General features: G+C 41.1%; 2 protein-coding genes across 4 annotated transcripts in view; both read left to right on the top strand.

Annotated features, from left to right (window-relative positions):
• LOC123590484 (cationic amino acid transporter 3-like) overlaps nt 1-21580 on the top strand; it is a 63700-nt gene that overhangs the window by 10245 nt on the left and 31875 nt on the right. The window lies entirely within an intron of this gene.
• LOC123590485 (cationic amino acid transporter 3-like) overlaps nt 1-21580 on the top strand; it is a 44319-nt gene that overhangs the window by 20636 nt on the left and 2103 nt on the right. Inside the window, exon 1 of one of the 3 annotated variants that reach the window (XM_045463720.1) lies at nt 14860-17942. The exons of the other annotated variants lie outside the window; for them this stretch is intronic. The gene's annotated coding sequence lies outside the window, so the exon portion shown is untranslated. Of the gene's footprint in view, nt 1-14859; nt 17943-21580 lie in introns of those variants that run through there. 3 annotated transcript variants of the gene reach the window in all.

Raw genomic sequence — 21580 nt, 5'->3', positions numbered from 1 at the left:
GAAAAAAAGGAAATAGTTTGAGATTTTGAAAAAATGAATACACATCCCAAATGAGATGATGGGAGTAAAATAGAATTTGAAAAAATATACACAAAAGTAAAGAATATAGTAGGAAAAAAATTAAAATAGCTTTGATAAAAGTTAAAAATAAAAATGAACTTTTTCATTTTCTGTATTCAAGAAAAAGAAAAGTAATGAAAAAGTGAAAAAAGATGAAAGAAAGGAAATCACTTGAAAATTTGAAAAAGTGAATACACTGTAGTACACTAAAATAAAACAATGAAAGAAAAATAGAATTTGAAAAAATGTACATAAAATCCAAAAATATAGCAAGAAAATTAAAGAAAAATATTTTTAGTAGAAATTGAAAGTAAAAATGAAGCTTTTCTCTTTCTGCATTCAAGAAAAAGAAAAGAAATGAAAAAGAGAAAAAAAGAAAAAGAAGAAAAAAAGGAAATAGTTGGAAAATTTGAAAAGGTGAATACACTGAGGTAGACTAAAATGAAATGATGGAAGTAAAATAGAACGTGAGAAAAATTTACACAAAATTAAAAAATATAATAATAAAAATTAAAGAAAAATATTTTTTTTTTAATTTTTTTTTTCAACGTTTATTTATTTTTGGGACAGAGAGAGACAGAGCATGAACGGGGGAGGGGCAGAGAGAGAGGGAGACACAGAATCGGAAACAGGCTCCAGGCTCTGAGCCATCAGCCCAGAGCCTGACGCGGGGCTCGAACTCACAGACCGCGAGATCGTGACCTGGCTGAAGTCGGACGCTTAACCGACTGCGCCACCCAGGCGCCCCTAAAGAAAAATATTTTTAATAAAAATTGAAAAAAATTTTTTTCATTTGTTTATTCAAGAAAAAGAAAAGAAGTAAAAAAAAAGGAAGAAAAAAATAAGAAAGATAATTGAACAGATGGACCTGCTAACAGATTGAAGTAGGACTGAAATTACTTTGTTTTCCCCTAGAAGTCAGACTATGTAGCACTTTATAGTCCATAAACTAAGCAGGCTGTGAGACTTGTCTTCTTGAAGAGCGAAGTTGGCCCAGCTGGGCAGGGCTCAGTGTAACAGCTCTGATCTCCACTAGATGGAGCTGCTAGCCTACTGGGGTGGGGTGTTTCAGCCCTCGTAGGTGTGTATGTGCATGTGCAAGAGCGGTGAAAATGGCACCAGCCAGCTACCCAGTCTCTAGTTTTGGAACTCTCTTTTCCTGGATCAGCATCATGCACCCGTCCTCTGTCTTCAGCTTTTGTCCACTCCCCGGTTTTTCACTGTCCGTGACCAGGCCCCAGGCAGCACCTCTCTCCCGAGTTTTGTCTCAGGTGCAGCTGTTTTCCCTGGCCCTTTACTTTTGAAGGACTGCGGCTTTGACCCCTTCTGCCCCTCTGGGGGAGGGTCTCACCAAGCATTGGCTGAATGAGCAGTGGCCGAATGTTGGCTGCACCCAGGAACGCTTGCTGGACCCTGCTGTTGCTGGTGCCCCGAGATTGCAGCCAGCTACCAGCCACCCCAGAAAAGTTTGCAAGGTAGTGTCGCAGCAGTGTTTCAGGGATTATGGGAAATCACAACACACATCTGGCACCAGGTTTCACCCTTAATGACCTTGTTCCAGGACCAGCGAATGTGGCCACCTTCTGGGGTCTGCTGGGACCAGGTGGCTTCAACAGTCTCTACCAAATGTCCTTCCAACAGTGGAACCACTTTTCCCCATGTGGCCTGAGAGCCTCCTGGACCCCACTCTGCTCCTGGGGATTCGCCCTTCCCACCAGAGCACTGCCAGGTATCGAGCTGTGGACTTGTAGCTTTTGTGCTCCCCTTGTTTACAGTCTTAATGGAATTTTAACCCTCTCCTTTTTCCTTTCTCCCTTTTTAGTTTAGTCCCTGTGGCTGTTTCCAATTTTCCACTTTCTCTGCAGCTGCTTTTGGGGAGCGTTGCTTTTCCCATATTCTCACCCCAACTCCCAGTCTCTATCCTCTCTCTGCCCACAAAAGCACCTTCCTTTCCTGCTCCTTCTTGCTCCCCAAATTCCCCTCTCCATGCCGCGTACCTGCTGAATTCTGTGGTTGGTTGTGCAGATTGTTGTGTTAATCCTCCAATCAGTTTTCTAGGTGTGTAGGATGGTTTAGTGCTGGTCTGACTGTATTTCATGGACGCAAGACACATGAAAAAATTCCATGCTCTTCCGCCATCTTGGCTCCTCCCCTCAATACTCACTACTCTTGCCAACACAGAAAATGAAGTGTTGTTACCTTCCATCAACTAGGAAACCATCTGGAATCTTACTATGCCTTAGTCTTGACTGTTCATTTCTGATTGAGGAGTACCTGTTCTGGTTCATAGTTGATGTATCTTTTATTTATTTTGGCATTTGGGGAGATATTCATGAAATGGCCTTACTTGTAAGTTCCTAGAGAGGGGAATTCTGTATTTGTCACTACTGTCTTGCTCTACTTGTAACTGAGTGATGATGATTTGGGAGTAATGGTGGTGGTGATAATGATTTATCAAAACAAAAATGTTCATTTGGTTTGAGTTCTTTTGCATAAAGAATCAGTGTGGTTCCTGAATTTCTAATTTCTAATTTGCCTTTGTATTCATTTAAGCTTAGTTGAAATCTCATCTTTTTTTTTTGAAATTCACAATTATCTTTATTTATTTATTTATTTATTTATTTATTATTTTATTTATTTAATATATGAAATTTATTGTCAAATTGGTTTCCATACAACACCCAGTGCTCATCCCAAAAGATGTCCTCTTCAATGCCCATCACCTACCCTCCCCTCCTTCCCACCCCCCATCAACCCTTAGTTTGTTCTCAGTTTTGAAGAGTCTCTTATGCTTTGGCTCTCTCCCACTCTAACCTCTTTTTTTTTTTCCTTCCCCTCCCCCATGGGTTTCTGTTAAGTTTCTCAGGGTCCACATAAGAGTGAAAACATATGGTATCTGTCTTTGTCTGTATGACTTATTTCACTTAGCATCCTACTCTCCGGTGCCATCCATGTTACTAAAAGAGCCATATTTCATTCTTTCTCATTGCCACGTAGTATTCCATTGTGTATATAAACCACAATTTCTTTACCCATTCATCAGTTGATGGACATTTAGGCTCTTTCCATAATTTGGCTATTGTTGAGAGTGCTGCTATAAACATTGGGGTACAAGTGCCCCTATGCATCAGTACTCCTGTATCCCTTGGGTACATTCCTAGCAGTGCTACTGCTGGGTCATAGGGTAGGTCTATTTTTAATTTTTTGAGGAACCTCCACACTGTTTTCCAGAGTGGCTGCACCAGTTTGCATTCCCACCAACAGTGCAAGAGGGTTCCTGTTTCTCCATATCCTCGCCAGCATCTATAGTCTCCTGATTTGTTCATTTTGGCCACTCTGACTGGCGTGAGGTGATATCTGAGTGTGGTTTTGATTTGCATTTCCCTGATGAGAAGCAATGTTGAGCATCTTTTCATGTGCCTGTTGGCCATCCGATGTCTTCTTTAGAGAAGTGTCTATTCATGTTTTCTGCCCATTTCTTCACTGGATTATTTGTTTTTTGGGTGCGGAGTTTGGTGAGCTCTTTATAGATTCTGGATACTAGCCCTTTGTCTGATATGTCATTTGCAAATATCTTTTCCCATTCCGTTGGTTGCCTTTTAGTGTTGTTGATTGTTTCCTTTGCTGTGCAGAAGCTTTTTATCTTCATGAGGTCCCAACAGTTCATTTTTGCCTTTAATTCCCTTGCCTTTGGGGATGTGTCAAGTAAGAAATTGCTGTGGCTGAGGTCAGAGAGGTATTTTCTTGCTTTCTCCTCTAGTGTTTTGATGGTTTCCTGTCTCACATTCAGGTCCTTTATCCATTTTGAGTTTATTTTTGTGAATGGTGTAAGAAAGTGGTCTAGTTCCATTCTTCTGCATGTTGCTGTCCAGTTCTCTCAGAACCATTTGTTAGAGACTGTCTTTTTTCCATTGGATATTCTTTCCTGCTTTGTCAAAGATTAGTTGGGCATACTTTTGTGGGTCCACTTCCGGAGTCTCTATTTTATTCCATTGATCTATGTGTCTGTTTTTGTGCCAATACCATGCTGTCTTGATGATTACAGCTTTGTAGTAGAGACTAAAGTCTGGGATTGTGATGCCTCCTGCTTTGGTCTTCTTCTTCAAAATTACTTTGGCTATTCGGGGCCTTTTGTGGTTCCATATGAATTTTAGGATTGCTTGTTCTAACTTAGAGAAGAATGCTGGTGCAGTTTTGATTGGGATTGCATTGAATGTGTAGATAGCTTTGGGTAGTATTGACATTTTAACAATATTTATTCTTCCAACCCATGAGCATGGAACATTTTTCCATTTCTTTATGTCTTCTTCAATTTCCTTCATAAGTTTTCTATAGTTTTCAGCATACAGATCTCTTACATCTTTGGTTAGATTTATTCCTAGGTATTTTATGCTTCTTGGTGCAATTGCGAATGGGATCAGTTTCTTTATTTGTCTTTCTGTTGCTTAATAATTGGTGTATAAGAATGCAACTGATTTCTGTACATTGATTTCTTATCCTGCGACTTTGCTGAATTCATGTATCAGTTCTAGCGGACTTTTGGTGGAGTCTATCAGATTTTCCATGTATAATATCATGTCATCTGCAAAAAGTGAAAGCTTGACTTCATCGTTGCCAATTTTGATGCCTTTGATTTCCTTTTGTTGTCTGATTGCTGATGCTAGAACTTCCAACACTGTGTTAAACAACAGCGGTGAGAGTGGACATCTCTGGGTTGTGTTCCTGATCTCAGGCGGAAAGCTCTCAGTTTTTCCCCATTGTGGGCTTTTCATAAATGGCTTTTATGATGTTTAAGTATGTTCCTTCTATCCTGACTTTCTCGAGGGTTTTTATTAAGAAAGGATGCTGAATTTTCTCCAATGCTTTTTCTGCATCAATTGACAGGATCATATGGTTCTTATCTTTTCTTTTATTAATGTGATGTATCATGTTGATTGATTTGCGAATGTTGAACCAGCCCTGCATCCCAGGAATGAATCCCACTTGATCATGGTGAATAATTCTTTTTATAAGCTGTTGAATTTGATTTGCTAGTATCTTATTGAGAATTTTTGCATCCACATTCATCAGGGATACTGGCCTGTAGTTCTCTTTTTATACTGGGTCTCTGTCTGGTTTAGGAATCAAAGTAATACTGGCTTCATAGAATGAGTCTGGAAGTTTTCCTTCCCTTTCTATTTTTTGGAGTAGCTTGAGAAGGATAGGTATTCTCTCTGCTTTAAATGTCTGGGAGAATTCCCCAGCGAAGCCATCTGGTCCTGGACTCTTATTTGTTGGGAGATTTTTGATAACTGATTCAATTTCTTCGCTGGTTATGTATCTGTTCAAGCTTTCTATTTCCTCCTGATTGAATTTTGGAAGTGTGTGGGTGTTTAGGAACTTGTCCATTTCTTCCAGGCTGTCCAGTTTGTTGACATATAATTTTTCATAGTATTCCCTGATAATTGCTTATATTTCTGAGGGATTGGTTGTAACAATTCCATTTTCATTCATGATTTTATCTTTTGGGTCCTCTCCCTTTTCTTTTTGAGAAGCCTGGTTAGAGGTTTATCAATTTTGTTTATTTTTTCAAAAAACCAACTTTTGGTTTCATTGATCTTCTCTACAGTTTTTTTTTTTTTTAGATTCTTTATTGTTTATTTCTGCACTGATCTTTATTATTTCTCTTCTTCTGCTGGGTTTGGGGTGTGTTTGCTGCTCTGCTTCTATTTCCTTTAGGTGTGCTATTAGATTTTGTATTTGGGATTTTTCTTGTTTCTTGAGATAGGTCTAGATTGCAATGTATTTTCCTCTCAGGACGGCCTTTGCTACATCCCAAAGCATTTAGGTTTTTGTATTTTCATTTTCGTTTGTTTCCATATATTTTTTAATTTCTTCTCTAATTGCCTGGTTGACCCATTCATTCTTTAGTAGGGTGTTCTTTAACCTCCATGCTTTTGGAGGTTTTCCAGACTTTTTCCTGTGGTTGATTTCAAGCTTCATAGCATTGTGGTCCGAAAGTATGCATGGTATGATCTCAATTTTTGTATACTTATCAAGGGCTGTTTTGTGACACAGTATGTGATCTATCTTGGAGAATGTTCCATGTGTACTTGAGAAGAAAGTGGATTCTGTTGCTTTGGGATGCAGAGTTCTAAATATATCTGTCAAGTCCATCTGATCCAATGTATCATTCAGGGACCTTGTTTTTTTTTTTTTTTAATTTTTTTTTTAACATTTATTTGTTTTTGAGACAGAGAGAGACAGAGCATGAACAGGGGAGGGGCAGAGAGAGGGAGACACAGAATCTGAAACAGGCTCCAGGCTCTGAGCTGTCAGCACAGAGCCTGACGCGGGGCTCAAACTCACGGACCGCTAGATCATGACCTGAGCCGAAGTCGGCCGCTTAACCGACTGAGCCACCCAGGTGCCCCAGGGCCCTTGTTTCTTTATTGACCATGTGTCTAGATGATCTGTCCATTGTTGTAAGTGGGGTATTAAAGTCCCCTGCAATTACCACATTCTTGTCAATAAGGTCGCTTATGTTTGTGATTAATTGTTTTATATATTTGGGGTCTCCCGTATTTGGTGCATAGACATTTATAATTGTTAGTTCTTCTTGATGGATAGATCCTGTAATTATTATATAATGCCCTTCTTCATCTCTTGTTACAACCTTTAATTTAAAGTCTAGTTTGTCTGATATAAGTATGGCTACTCCAGCTTTCTTTTGACTTCCAGTAGCATGATAAATAGTTCTCCATCCCCTCACTTTCAATCTGAACGTGTCCTCAGGTCTAAAATGAGTCTCTTGTAGACAGCAAATAGATGGGTCTTGTTTTTTTCTCCATTCTGATACCCTGTCTTTTGGTTGGCACATTTAATCCATTGACATTCAGTGTTATTATAGAAAGATACGGGTTTAGAGTCATTGTGATGTCTGTAGGTTTCATGCTTGTAGCAATGTCTCTGGTACTTTGTCTCACAGGATCCCCCTTAGGATCTCTTGTAGGGCTGGTTTAGTGGTGATAAATTCCTTCAGTTTTTGTTTGTTTGGGAAGACCTTTATCTCTCCTTCTATTCTAAATGACAGATTTGCTGGATAGAGGATTCTTGGCTGCATATTTTTTTTTGTTCATCACATTGAAGATTTCCTGCCATTCCTTTCTGGCCTGCCAAGTTTCAGTAGAGAGATCAGTCACGAGTCTTATCGGTCTCCCTTTATATGTTAGAGTGTGTTTATCCCTAGCTGCTTTCAGAATTTTCTCTTTATCCTTGTATTTTGCCAGTTTCACTATGATATTTCGTGCAGAAGATAGATTCAAGTTACATCTGAAGGGAGTTCTCTGTGCCTCTTGGATTTCAATGCCTTTTTCCTTCCCCAGATCCGGGAAATTCTCAGCTATTATTATTTCAAGTGCACCTTCAGCACCTTTCCCTCTCTCTTCATCCTCTGGAATACCAATTATGTGTAGATTATTTCTCTTTAGTGCATCACTTAGTTTTCTAATTTTTCCCTCATACTCCTGGATTTTTTTAATCTCTCTTTTTCTCAGCTTCTTCTTTTTCCATAATTTTATCTTCTAGTTCACCTATTCTCTCCTCTGCCTCTTCAATCCGAGCTTGGTCATCTCCATTTTATTTTGCAGCTCATTAATAACATTTTTTAGTTCCTCCTGGCTGTTCCTTAGTCCCTTGATCTCTGTAGCAATAGATTCTCTGCTATCCTTTATACTGTTTTCAAGCCCAGTGATTAATTTTATGACTCTTATTCTAAATTCACATTCTATTATACTGAATGTGTTAATATAAATATATATATATAAATATATATAAATCGTTTTTGATCAGTTCGTTAGCTGTCATTATTTCCTGGAGGTTTTTTGAGGGGAATTCTTCCGTTTCGTCATTTTGCATAGTCCCTGGAGTGGTGCGGAACTGCAGGGCACTTCCCCTGTCCTGTCTTGGAGTAATTTGTGTTGGTGGGCGGGGCCGCAGTCAGACCTGATGTCTGCCCCCAGCCCACCGCTGGGGCCACAGTCAGACTGGTGTGTACCTTCTCTTCCCCTCTCCTAGGGGCAGGATTCACTGTGGGGTGGCGTGGCCCATCTGGGCTGCTTGCACACTGCCAGGCTTGTGGTGCTGGGGATCTGGCGTATTAGCTGGGGTGGATTGGCAAGGTGCACAGGGGTGGGAGGGGCAGGCTCAGCTCGCTTTTCCTTCGGAAGTCTGCTTCAGGATGGGCCCTGTAGCACCGGGAGGGAGTCAGACCTGCCAGAGGGATTGATCCGCAGAAGCACAGCATTGTGTGTTTTCGAGATGCAAGCAAGTTCCCTGACAGGAACTGGTTCCCTTTGGGATTTTGGCTGGGAGATGGGTGAGGGAGATGGCACTGGCGAGTGCCTTTGTTCCCCGCCAAGCTGAGCTCTGTCATCCGGGGCTCCACAACTCTCCCTCCCGTTGTCCTCCAGCCCTCCCATTCTCCAAGCAGATCTGTTAACTTATAACCTCCCAGATGTTAAGTCCCACTTGCTGTCAGAACACACCCCGCCCAGCCCCTCCATTTTTGCAAGCCAGACTCGGGGGCTCTGCTTTGCTGGCAGGCTGCCCCTCCCCCCGGCTCCCTCCTGCCATTCCTTGTAGCGCGCACCACCTCTCCGCCCTTCCTACCCTCTTCTGTGGACCTCTTGTCTATGCTTGGCTCCAGAGAATCCGTTCTGCTATTCTTGTGGCAATTTTCTGGGTTATTTAGGCAGGTGAGGGTGGAATCTAAGTGATCCGCAGGACGCAGTGAGCCCAGCATCCTCCTATGCCGCCATCTTCCCAGAAGTCTCTGAAATCTCATCTTTAATAGATTGAATGCAGTATTTTTCATTTAGAAACTTTTTGTTGTTTTAACTTGAGGGACAACCCAATTTCTCATTTTAGATCCAACCGGAAGTACACAGAACCCATCTGTATTTACAGGTAGTACAGGAAAAATGGTAGTAAATACAGAAAATTATTATCTCTTGGAGTTTTCAATAATTTTTTAAATGTTCATTTATTTTAGAGAGAGAGAAAGTGTGTGAGAAGGGAGGGACAAAGAGAAAGGGAGATACAGAATCTGAAGCAGGCTCCAGTCTCTGAGCTATCAGCACAGAGCCTGACGCACAGCTCGAACTCATGAACCCGAGATCATGACCTGAGCCAAAGTCAGATGCTTAAGTCACTGAGTTAAGTCACCCTGGCAACCCTGTGGTCTTGCAATATAAGGGCATTTCATGGATACTTCCCTATCCTCTTGAAACAAGTGAAATCCTGTTGTACATATCTTTCAATCAATCGACTATGGTTCCACTCCTCACTTCTGCATGGTAGCCTTAAATGTTGTAGTTTGAGTCTTGTGTTATGATGCCTAATGTCAAAGCATTACATGACTTATTTTCCAATAAAATAAAGAAATGAAAATACAAACTCTGTGTTATTTATATGTTCAGTTGCCACACATCAAAGTGATGACACTGGTGTATATAATGACCCTCACAGATAATGTATGTTCTCTAGGCTGACTTGGGTTACTTCCTCTGTACTTTCACTTTGTTGTGGTGGAAGAGACTTGGACCTCAGTTGTGTCAGATCTCTGACATCGCCAAACCTGGCTGTATATCCTGGGTTACTTCCTTGGCTGTGGCCAGTTAACTCTTTGTAGCTCAGACTTCAGCTGGGGAGAGAAAGGCAAGCTGAGAGGATCATCAGGCAGAAGCTCTGCTCCTAAAGCAACACCTCCCCACCTACTACTCCTACCCTCTTCCCTAACTGTGTTCTCCCAGTTGAAAAGTTCTAAATCAGTGATTTATGCCACTGGATAGTATTGAGGGGACAGAAGAGGGCAAGCAGAACATACTGGAGAGATCAGATATCTATCTTCAATTATGCTCAGAGAAACTTCTGGAAGGAGGATCTTGTTGAAAAAGGTTTGGAAAGAGCATGTTCTTGGCAGAGCAGAACAGTCTGTGTGAGGGTGATGTTAATGCCAGCAAGATGTGCATGTGTGGGGAAAGATTTGTCCTGTTCAAGCAGGAGTCACAGAAAACATTAATAGTAGGAGTAAGTGGTAGAAGAACAGTGAAAAGAAAGACTTGCAAATACACTCTTAGAAGTTTGGACTTAATGGAGAATAGGAAACTGCAGGTTTGGTTGGCTGTGTGTGTGTATGTGTGCTCATGTATGTTCACGTGCATTTTTAAGACTTGAGGAAAGTGTTATTTTCCAGTAAGAGAATAGAGAGTACTCAGACTTTAGTTATCTGGTGTATGTTGTGAACAGGAAGAATGTGATTTAGACCTTTATCTTGCTTCAAGGACAGCATTCCCTAATGGCTGCTAGGTGAATCTGAGGGAGAGCTGAGAGGATCCCATTATTTAGATTTATCAGTTTTATGGATGAAGAGGGTAGACCCGGGAGTATGGCTGGAGGCTCTCCCTGGATATGCATATTTGCAAACTGAAGAATCTACTAGATACCTATCTAGTGTGGAAAAGGTGTTAAGTGTCTAAATAACTTCTTGTCAGCTGAATTGAATTGGGGACTAGGTTGGTGATCCCCAAATATCTGAATCCAATTATTTCAGTTGAAATTTCTTAGATTTTTTTCCAAATTTTTATGCAGCTTCACTGATTAAAGTCATGATCCTTAGAGGCTGCTTTGTCAGTCCTTTGTTTCTGGATATGTTTGGAGTTTTCTTCCTTTTCAAATGAAAAAAGAAAGGCAATTCTTTATCTTCTCTAGTGATCTTCCTATACTGATAGAATACCCATTATTCCTTATCTCAAGTCCACATTTCTTCATAACTTTTTTTAAAAAGTGAGGATTTCCAAGCACAAAGAGGTCTGTATTCATGCCTGATGTTCATTGATCTTTCTGCTTATTTCCATAGATGATTAATAAATAGTAACTATGTTCTAGGTGCTGTGAGCTCAGAGCTGGTCACAGATATGGCTCACGATAGAGAACGCTAATGACCATTTTATATGTCCTAGTAGGTCAGGTCTCTGGTTGTCAAAAGCAACCAAACCAGAATGATCACTCTGACATAGGTGATGTCCTTTTTCCAGCATCACCCTGACATTTTAGTTCTGGAAAGTGGTTAATCACATTTTGGAGTGACTGGTGGACTAACGGTTTAATGGTACTGGTTCTTCTGGGTTAAGGATAAAGAGGATATCGCCATTCTCTGGCAACTATTCCCAGTCTGCCTCTTATTGACAGCCAAATCTGGGGAGCAAATGGCCGGGTGATATAGGGAGCTTAAAAAGATGTTTTGTCAAGCTATCTTCATTAAGCTGGCACCATCTACCCTCCTACCCCACTTTGTTCCAGTTGGTGCTGTCTTTTCTGACAGAAGTTTCCTAACAGTGTGTGTCTCTACCATCTGGAAGCCAGGGATGATGGCTGAAGTTTAGGAAGGTCAAACGTGAAAGTAATCAGGATATCAGGGAAATTTCAAGCCTCTTCCTGTCATTGGGCTCCCATTTTGGAAAATGTCTGCACCCCAGACCTCCTGTCTTCCTTTATACAACGAGAATCAAGGTTTCACTTTCTTTTCTAGAATTCCCTAAACTGCACAGAGGTTGTTCTTTTTCTCCTCTAGAATAAGTCAGTGACTAGAAAAGATTTGTGATAGATCGATGAAAGAATTAGATGGTGAAAGAAGTCTCGGGAAGGTGCTACTTGTCATCTGGAGATCTATTGTCCTATATTTCCACTAAAAGCCAAGTAAAAGGAGATAGGCTAAAGTTGTGAGCAGGAATTACAATTAGCTGTAAAATCATATCTGGGAAGTATTGGAATAACTAAGGGATACTTTGGAATCTTTCTTGGCATCTAAAAGGATAGTCTGGAGTTTTTTGGCCCTAGGTTATGTTTGGGACATGATTTAGAGCTTTCAGATTTAATGGTTTCAGTACTTTTAACTCCTGCCTATCAGTATCTATTTGGGAAGAAAGGAAAGTGACTGAAAGTGAGTGACCTGGGCACAATGATAGGAGCTGGCTGAAATACTCCTTTAATAGCTCTACCCTGAGTCTTCACTCTTTGTGGTCGTAGCGTTCTTCAGGAAAGAGAACATGGTCTTTGAAGTAACAAAGAACCAAGTTCAAATTCCACCTCTTCTTGTTAGTGGGTTATGAGCTTGGGACAGTTGTTTCACCTCTCAGTCTGTAAAGTGGAATAATACTTATTTCATTGTGTTGTTATGGGGATTAAATTAAATAACATCTCTGCATTACTTGCAGCTCAACAAATTCTGGTTCACTTTCACACCTCTCTCCATTTATCCCTAAATCTTGCACATACACCTGGTACCCCTATTTGCTAGGTGCTATTTTTCTTTGCCCTCAGCCTCTGCATATGTTTCCCCAATGCTCCTAAGAGTTCAAGTCTTGGGCCTTTGTTTATTACTGTGTGTTAGTCCCACAAAAAGACAATAAGAGTATGGAGTTTTTATAAGTGTACTTACATGAGCCAAGGTTGTGGTGTCTTCCCAGTCATTTTTGCTTGGTGACAACTTTGGTCTCAGACAAAGGAGTTCTACCTTCCCACCTACTCTTCTGATCCAAAGTTCTTGATTTGAGGCTAGATCATTCTGGGGGGGGGGGTTGGTTCTAATTAAAAAGTGATGGCAAGCTTGTTTATAAAAGGCATTCAGGGATGGGGAATCCATAATCTTTACTATCAGGATATACTTTTTTTCTTCCTGTGTTTTTAGTTTGAAAAATATCAACCCTACAGAAAGTTGCAAAAATAGTATAGTAAACACCCATTTATTTTTCACTAGGATCGACCAGTTGTTAATATTTTGCCACATTTGCTTGCTCTGTCCAATGTATATGTGTATGTGTGTGGGTGCATGTATGTATGAAATACAGTCTATACTTAAGGTTTACTAATTTCCTATTTTGCTTTGGTACTAAAGTGTTTCTCCATGATCCAGGTGCAACCCAGGGTTATGCATTGTATTTCTTTGTCATATCTCTTTATTCTCATTTAATCTGTAATAGTTCCTCAGCCTGACATTGATAGTTTTGAAGAGCACATGTCAGTTGTTTTATAGAAAGTCCACTTTCTGTAGAAAGTTGTTTTGTAGACTGATCATTTTTATCATCAGTATTAGGTTACACATTTTAGACAGGAATATTATTTAAGAACATATTAAAGACAATGAGTGCCATGTATGCAGGGAACATCTCTTTTTTCTCCCCATTGTGTTTGTAACATCAAACCCTAGGCTGACTTTTAATTTTTTTTTAATGTTTTTATTTTTTTCTTTTTTTTGAGATAGAGAGACAGAGTGTGAGTGGGGAGGAGAAGAGAGAGAGGGAGACAGAATCTGAGACAGTCTCCAGGCTCTGAGGTGTCAGCTCAGAGACCCACACAGGGCTCAAACACGTGTACTATGAGATCATAACCTGAGCTGAAGTCAGATGCTTAATCGACTAAGCCACCTAAGTGCCCTTAGAACTGACATTTAGGAGGTTCTGAATATTTATTCACTGAACAAATAAGTGAATGAAGTAAGATTTTCACTGCCACTTAGTTCTATTATTTTTCTACTCGAGGAACGGGGAAGAGCAGCCTTCTCCTATATCTTAGTCCCCTTTTTATGATAAATGGGTGAAAGCTTAAGGATAACGCAGGACATCTGTAAAGACCCACAGAGAAGGAAAATGAGATGGGCAGTATGTCATGAGGCAACCTGTGGAGTCTCTACCCTAGGAGTAGGTGGTGATCATACTATGTTGTGAGTGGTTGCAACAATTCCCACAGAATTGAAGGGAGGGACTCAGAAAGACTTTTATTACATATGTATTATATGTATATGTATAAAATACACATTTATTACAACATTATTCGTAACAGCTAAAAAGTATATCCATCAGTGCATGGACACATGAACAAGATAGGGGGTATACACAATGTAGTATCATTCAGCCTTAAAGAGGAAGGCCATTCTGACAACACGGATGAACCTTGAAGACAAGCTGTATGCAAAAGGACAATATTGTGTGATTCCACTATATGAGGTACCTACAGTAGTCAAATTGAGAGAGAGAAAGTAGAATGGTGGTGCCAGGGGCTGTGCGGAAGAACTGAGAGTTACTGCTTATGGGTGCAGAGTTTCAGCTGAGGAAGATGAACAAGTTCTGGGCATGAATGGTGGTGACAGTTGCACAACAGTGTGAAGGTGAGGCTCTCTTGGATCACCCATTTTATAATCACAACACCCACTCTGAGCACATCCTAACCTTTTCTTGCTTCCCTCTTCTCTGTCTCACTGATTGCAAATCCAACACAATATATATCCATATTACTTATTTGTTTATTGTTTGCTTTCAACTACAGGATGTAGCCAACTTGTGTGGGGAGATTTCTGTGCTTTTTCTGCTTTATCTACAGTGCTGAATAAATGAGAATCAGTATATTAGTTGAACAGATAAAGGAAAGACCATGATTGGACACAGACTTGAAGAGAAGGCCAAACAGAAGGAGAAATTGGGAAGATTCCATTTTTCATTTGATTTTGGAAACCAATTTCTTCTACCCTTGGGTATGAGACTCAGCCCCAGTGTTCATGGTGGCTTTTGTTCTGTTTGCCTTTCCATATGCCCGTGAACTGTTTCATTCTTGGACATGTTGCTGTACGTGTACATGACATTTACCTTTACTTAAAACTCTTGCCCTAAACTCAAAACTTCTACTCCTGTATTCATGACCTCCGCTACTTCAGTTGCAGGGCTGCTTGAGTTAGGACTTGAGAAACTCTGGGGTAGCTCAGCTTTCTAAAAACCTTTATAGTTGAATGTTTGGGAGTCACTAGTTTGATTGGCTCTGGAGTCTTCATTGTCCAGAAATTTTAAGGACAAAGAGTTTTCATATACTTTGAGGTTAGAAAGGATCTATGCTTGGATACGGAGGATTGATATGATCTCTGCAGATGTTGTATTTAAATTCACTTCTCTGACACTTTGAGAAGTGAAATAATCATTTAACAGCCTCCTTAGCCTTCCTTTCAAGTCCTTATCAAATTCTAGCAAAGCATCTGGTATCCAAACTCTCTTTGATGCAATTCAGTAGGAGCCACTAGGCCAACTTCCTGATTGGTAAGAGGGTTAACACCCAACTAGGGGAACCAGTAGAACTTACTGCCTTGGAAAATTCTTTGAAAAGGAAATGTCCAGAGTGAGGGCAGTGCCACTCTTAGAGACAGAGGAGTAAACACAATGACCTCCAGGACAAAGAGGAGTGGTTGGGGCCGGCTAGGAGAGGAAGGCAGCCTGCAATTTAATGGGTGGATTGTTGGACTTGACAGGAGTTGTTCTGGGAGCCTTGAGCTGAACTTTGGTTTTGGAGTTTGGAAGGAGCTCAGAGACTGAAAGAAATACATGGAAGAGTGAGAGGGAAGGGGGAGGTGACGGCATTATGGAATTCATACAAGCTGGTTTCATGTTCCCTGGCCTTTCTCTGCATTTCTTTCAGCACCTCCTATGCACCAAGCACCTCCTTTCAGAGAGACTGTTTCTTAATGAAACAGATTCACAGAGTCAAGGCCCTCAATGACTCCAGAAATGTGCTTGAAATACATGATTGTGCATGCTCTAGCTCCAGTTTACGCCTCTGTTTGACCCTGTGTCTCTCAAAAATGAAAACAAAATCCCAAACAAACAATCAAAAAACAAAACAAATTTCCTCTAGGAATCTCAGGATATAGTAGTCCATCAATACATCTATAAATTCATTTTCTCTGTCCTAAATGCTTCTTATCATTGCTTCGTACAATTATGTGTAGATCCTTGTCCTGGATAGTGAGGTTGGAGGTGACAGTGTGGAATCTAGAAGGAGGAGGTATATAGATCCTGGCCCTAACCTCTAGAAGCTTTTAGATTATAAAGGAATTTAAGTGACACGTTCAGGATACCAGCAGACAGAAAGGGAAAATTAGTTTTAGCTGAGCATCAGGGTGGACTGTAAGTACTGATGGGAATTGGAGGGAAGTTGGAGATGGGGACCTGTTAGGATGGATTAGGAAAGGCTTCCTAATCACCAGGGGAAACGTTGTACAATAGGACTGAGAAGACCTAGAGCATCAAGACTGGACAAAAAGGAGTGAGGAGGGCATCCCTGGCAGGGCAGGCACTTACTCAGGCCAAAGGCTCATCCCAGGAAAGGTAAGTCAGGATGTGAGGAGCTGAATCAGGAAGGAGGTGATGGGCCTGAGGGTAGGGAGAGAATTTGGGTGGGGCTCTGACAGCTTGGTCAGAGAGTCTGGACTGAATATAAACTATCGGAGCAATTGTAGATTACCACGTGGAGAAAGGGCAGTCTTGAAAATAGCATTTGAGGGTGATGTTTCTGTATTGTTATAAGCTGGAATTGTGGTAGGGTCTCTCAGGATTCCCAATAATGGCTTTGCTTTCTCTTCAACAAGCTTGCTCATTTATTGTTCTTGTGCCAACTTGTGTTAGAGTAATGAAATATGATTATTTAATTACCAGATGCTTTGTTCCTTGGGCTGCTTCTCTGGTAGCTGCATACTCTGTCTGTAGCCCACTCTCCCTCATCTTCAGTAAAATTGGAAAGAGCACAAGAACCACCCTGCACACACAGTTGAAGTAAACAGAAATGATCAAACCATTACCCATCTCCGACCCTGCCATTCACATGGTCCTCCTCTGGGATTCCTGCTCAGGGTCCATGGATGGACTTCAGGAGAGTGTAGGGAATTTTTTGAGACAACCAAACTCAGAGAGCTCTGTGACTCAACAAATGTTCAGAACAACTCTTGTGTCTGTTGGGAGGGAGGTGCTGGGGACTGTTTCCCAGTGGGAGAAATGTGGTACAAGCATCCTTAGTGCCCAGTAAGGAGCCTCCAGGGGCAGTTGAAGGAGTGAAGGAGAAAGAGGAATTGGGAAAAGGGAAATGGGTACAGAAGGAACTGGTAGGAGGAGTGCCCCATCTTCCTTTGTTCTCCACCCTCTTTCTAGCAGGTGTTCCTTCTCTGTGTTCTCCATGTCCTAACAATTACAGGATCCAGTTACCCTTCAACTTAACTCCCACAACATTATCTCATGCAATTCCTTGTTGAATCTGAAGTGCGCAGAGTGGAGTCAACCCCTCCCTCAGCCATGGACTGTTAGCATCATTGCTTCCTGTCAGACCCCTTTGCATGCAATGCATTTTATTTTACCCTTTCATCCTGATCTCTGTTCTCATTTCCCCTCCTCACTGGAGGCACCTGCTTTAGTGTATTTAGCAAATGCTCTTCCAATCCATGCTCTATATGTGTATTGGATACATTCATCCATTCTACAAATACACAGTTGTAATGTGGGGAATATAGCCAAGAGCCAAACGGTAAAAATGCCCTGCTCCCATGGAAATTACATCTTTTAGTGTGAGGCAAATAATAGACAATTAAGTACAACACATAGTACCTTGAATAATGACAAGTGCTATGAGGAAAATGAGGGCAGGGGGATAAGGTATGGCTGGGTGGTTAGGAGAAGATTGTAGTTTTATATGTGGTGCTTAAGGAAGGCTGTGCTACACATGTGCTATTTTACCAAATTTAGTGAAGTGGGCAACCATGGGGCTATCTGGTTCGAAGTGGTATGGTCATAGGGACAGCAAGTACAAAGGCCCTGAGGGGTCGGGTCTTGCCTGGTATGTTAAGAGTCCAGAATGGTTAGGAGGCTAGAGAAAAATAAGTGGGAAGAGGGAGAAACTGAGGCTGGGTAGTAGGTGGGTCACTGACAAATACTGTAGGGCTTTGTAGGCCGTGTAAATGCAGACTTTGGCTTCTCCTCTGAATGAAAAGAGAAACCAGTGGAAGGTTTTATCAGAGGAGTGACATACACTTTTAACAGGTATGTGTCTATCCTTGACAAATACGCAGCACTTTGTGGGTGTTTTATAAATGTATATAAATGTGATTGTGTTGTATACCTCATCCTCCTTCTACTTTTGCTACTTAACATTGTTTCTGAAATCTACCCATGTTGTTATCTTTAATCTACTTTTTTTCTGACTGCTATGTAATATTTCACTATGTACATATGGCACAGTTTACCTGTACATACCTCTAGTAACAGAGACTGGCATAGCTCCAAATTCAGAAACAATCCTGTGATGAACTCGCTCATAATGGGCCTCCTTACAGACTCAGGAGAGAGTTTCCTTGTGGTGTATATCTCAGAGAGGGATTGTGGGGAGGGAGGGTGTGTGCACTGTTAATTCCACTAAGACTGTGCTTTAGGATGATGACCCAGTTATACTCCTACCAGCAGTGGTGATATTTTGTATATTCTCATCAAATTCTTATGTTGATCCTGTAAGGGAAGTGAAGTGAGGTTCTTGTGGTGGAGGAAACCTGAGGCTTAGAGAGATCAAGCAAATAACCCTGGTTTATATAGTGAAGTGGAAGAGGCAAGGCTCAAATCCAAAATTTCTGACATAATGCCCGTTGCTCTTAGCACTACAGTACCCAGCACTTCCCCTTCTAGGAATAAGATGAGACATCCATAGGGAAAAATATTTATGATGATGACGATGGGGGTGATGTTTGAGGCTTACAGTTTTTTTTTTTTTTTTGATGCCTGGACTAACCCAGTAAGCCTAGGAGCTCCAAGTGTTTGGCACCATGTATGAGGGTGTTTAATTAGGGTACTTAGCTTTCAAGGCAAAATATATGGAATAAAGCTGTTTTCATTGTCTCACGAGAGCGAGCTAACAAGTTTGAATTTTAGTGGATGATTTTGGGGCCGGACATTTATAAAGACTAACTGATTTTCAAAGTTTGGCAGTTTGCATTAGGTTTCAATAATAAACGTTAGGTAGAGTATATTAATTATATATTGTTTGCTAGGCACTGTGCTAATTACTCTATAGGCATCATTTCTCTTATGCCTCATAATTACCCTCGAGGAAATTTTACCCTCATTTGACTGCTATTGAAACCAAAGCAGCAAGAGGGTAACTAATCTGTCCAGAGTAGCTGGTATAAGGTTGAGTTTTGATTTGAACCTGAACCATGTATCAGCAGAGCCTTACTCCCATCTGCTAAACTGTGCTGCTTTCCTGTGAAGGAAGCTTTTGTAATCTCTTCTCTTTGATATGAGGACAATTTCTTGTCATTTGAGGTGGTTTTGAGCAGCCATGGGAAGGATAGGGCTAGTGGATAAGAATCTCCAGAACGACTGGATATGAAGTATGAAAATATTTCCCAGTCTTCGTAATCCCTGTCTCTGTCCCCCAAAGTGAAAGCCTCTGCCTTAGAATATCCTGCCTAGGTTACAGGGCCTGAGCATGATGCCTTCAAAAAAATTGACAATTCTTTGTCACCCTGTGTGGCTTATACCAGCCATGAATGATGTGTAGGCAAGGTTCATCAGTTTCCTTTTCCTTCACACTTTCATTTTCCTTGCCTTCTACAAGGAAGGTAATGCAATTTATATTTTTACCTAAATCAGGATTATAAATATTGTTTGGCTGCAAAGCATGTATCTCAAAGTCAATTAGCTAGGAATTCTGGATTATGTTCTCTTTCAGTTTTCTATTCTCAGTTTGTGTATTCATTCAACACGTATTTATTGAGAATCTAACTAACACTTTGATAGAAGACACAGGCAGATTAGCTGGGATTCTGATACATTAGGATAAATGACACATGGGGAAGCCCGGGTGCTATGAGAACACACAGGAAGAGCAGCATAAATGTCAGGGGAGGCTTCCTGAGGCAGCAACTTCTGAGCTTGGAACTGAAAGAGAAGTGGGGGTTAGCTAAATGCAGGCGACAAGAGGACATTAGAGACAGGTAACAGGGTAAGTGTAGAATTTTGCAGCTGGAGCAGGGAGTGGGCAGGGGATGAGCCTGGAGGAATTAGCACAGGCCAGATGCTGAAGGACGAACTTAGCAGGAAGGGCAGTGGAAACACTGAAGGGTTTGAAGCCTGGGTTGGGGGGGGGGGTGCACATCAATGACATTCACAGTGTAGAAAGATTCCATGAGTTAAGTATTGACTGTCTATGTGTGTGCTTCTTAGTAAATCATAACCTTGGAACTGGTTGCCACTGGTGGGTGGTTGATAAGGAGTCTAGATAGATTTGTACACAGAAGCTTTGACCCACAACATTAGGATTTCTTTTGATAATCTGTACAGAAGACTGTTCAATTCGGACATGATCTTTCTGTCTTCAGAACCTCTGGCAACATTTCCTAAAATTCTCTCAAAACCAAAGCCTGAGAAGTGAGGAGAGTGGGGGCTGTATGACTTTGTTTTCTCTGTTCTCCACTACTCATTTCTGGGGCATTGCTGTGAATTGCTCACCAAAGTCTTGCTCCAATTCAGGAGGCAGCCGTTTGAATAGCAGCAGTGAGGAGGGGGAAGGAGGAACCACATGTAGGGTTCCTTTGTTAAGAAAATATCTTTGGCATATTGAGACCATGGTTTGAGTGAGTGGAAAATAACTATAGTGGAAAATTAAGAGGGAGTTACAAGTTAGTGTTTTAATATAAGCTCACAGAACAGGACAGGGTCTCGAGGTGGCTAGCAGCTGACATCACAGATGGCCCAGGGTGTTTATAGAGCATAGTGTGACTAGTGAGCAGAGTTCCTGCAGAAGTGAGCTCATCTTCTTTACTGGAACTCAGAGAAGAGGGAGAGAGAAGGAATTGTTTTGGTTGTGAGCAGCTGAGCTAGATGACTTACTTTTTTCCTTCCTACCCATCACACTCTCATAATTGTGGATTATAGTAAGTTTTGCCTGGTTGCTTTGGGTGAGGTTTACTGAATGTCAGAATTCACAAAATGGCCTTTCTGACTCTTCTCCCTTAGTAATGGACACTTGGTTGGCTTATGCACCTGTTACTCTAGTGTTTCATCACCAGACAGCCTGTTGCTGTCGTTCTTGCAGCTAGTTATGAAGGCCCTGCCTCTTTCTCCCTCTTCCTCTCTTCTCACAGCGCCCCCTGTGGGCCTAGATGGGTAAAGGGAAGGGTTGGACAGCACATTCTTTGCCATCAGTGTAGCTAAATGGATGATGCAAAATGAGGAGAAAGGTGGCCATCTGACCTTGGGAACTGATTTCGGGGCAAAGAGTTTTAAGACACTGGGACCAATATTTGTATTTTAAACTCAGATGATATTTGAGAAATGGTTCTGCAACTGCAACAAGGCCCGCTAGTTCATGAATTAATGTGTCATAACTTATGCTCAAGCACCACACAAACATCCCATGTGTAAATTATTGCACAAGAATTTCATGCCCTTTTGTGTCCTACAGTTTAATTAGTCCATGAAGCTACATGAGTTAGATGAAACCCAAAGGGGATTTTTGTCATGTAGTGTGTAAAAAGGAGAATGTTGGGAGATATTTGATGCTTTTCTGAGGGGAAAGCAGTGTTGATTTTATTTTTTAATGATTTTCTTTGATTTCAGTTTCTGTGATGCTCAGGCTGCAACAGGTGACTTCCGAGCTGTGGTTGTGAGCTTTCTTGAGTTGGTTG

The sequence above is a fragment of the Leopardus geoffroyi genome, chromosome B4, assembly GCF_018350155.1.
Source record: "Leopardus geoffroyi isolate Oge1 chromosome B4, O.geoffroyi_Oge1_pat1.0, whole genome shotgun sequence".
NCBI classification, from domain to species: domain Eukaryota; kingdom Metazoa; phylum Chordata; class Mammalia; order Carnivora; family Felidae; genus Leopardus; species Leopardus geoffroyi.
This window is presented reverse-complemented; position numbering and strand designations above follow the sequence as displayed.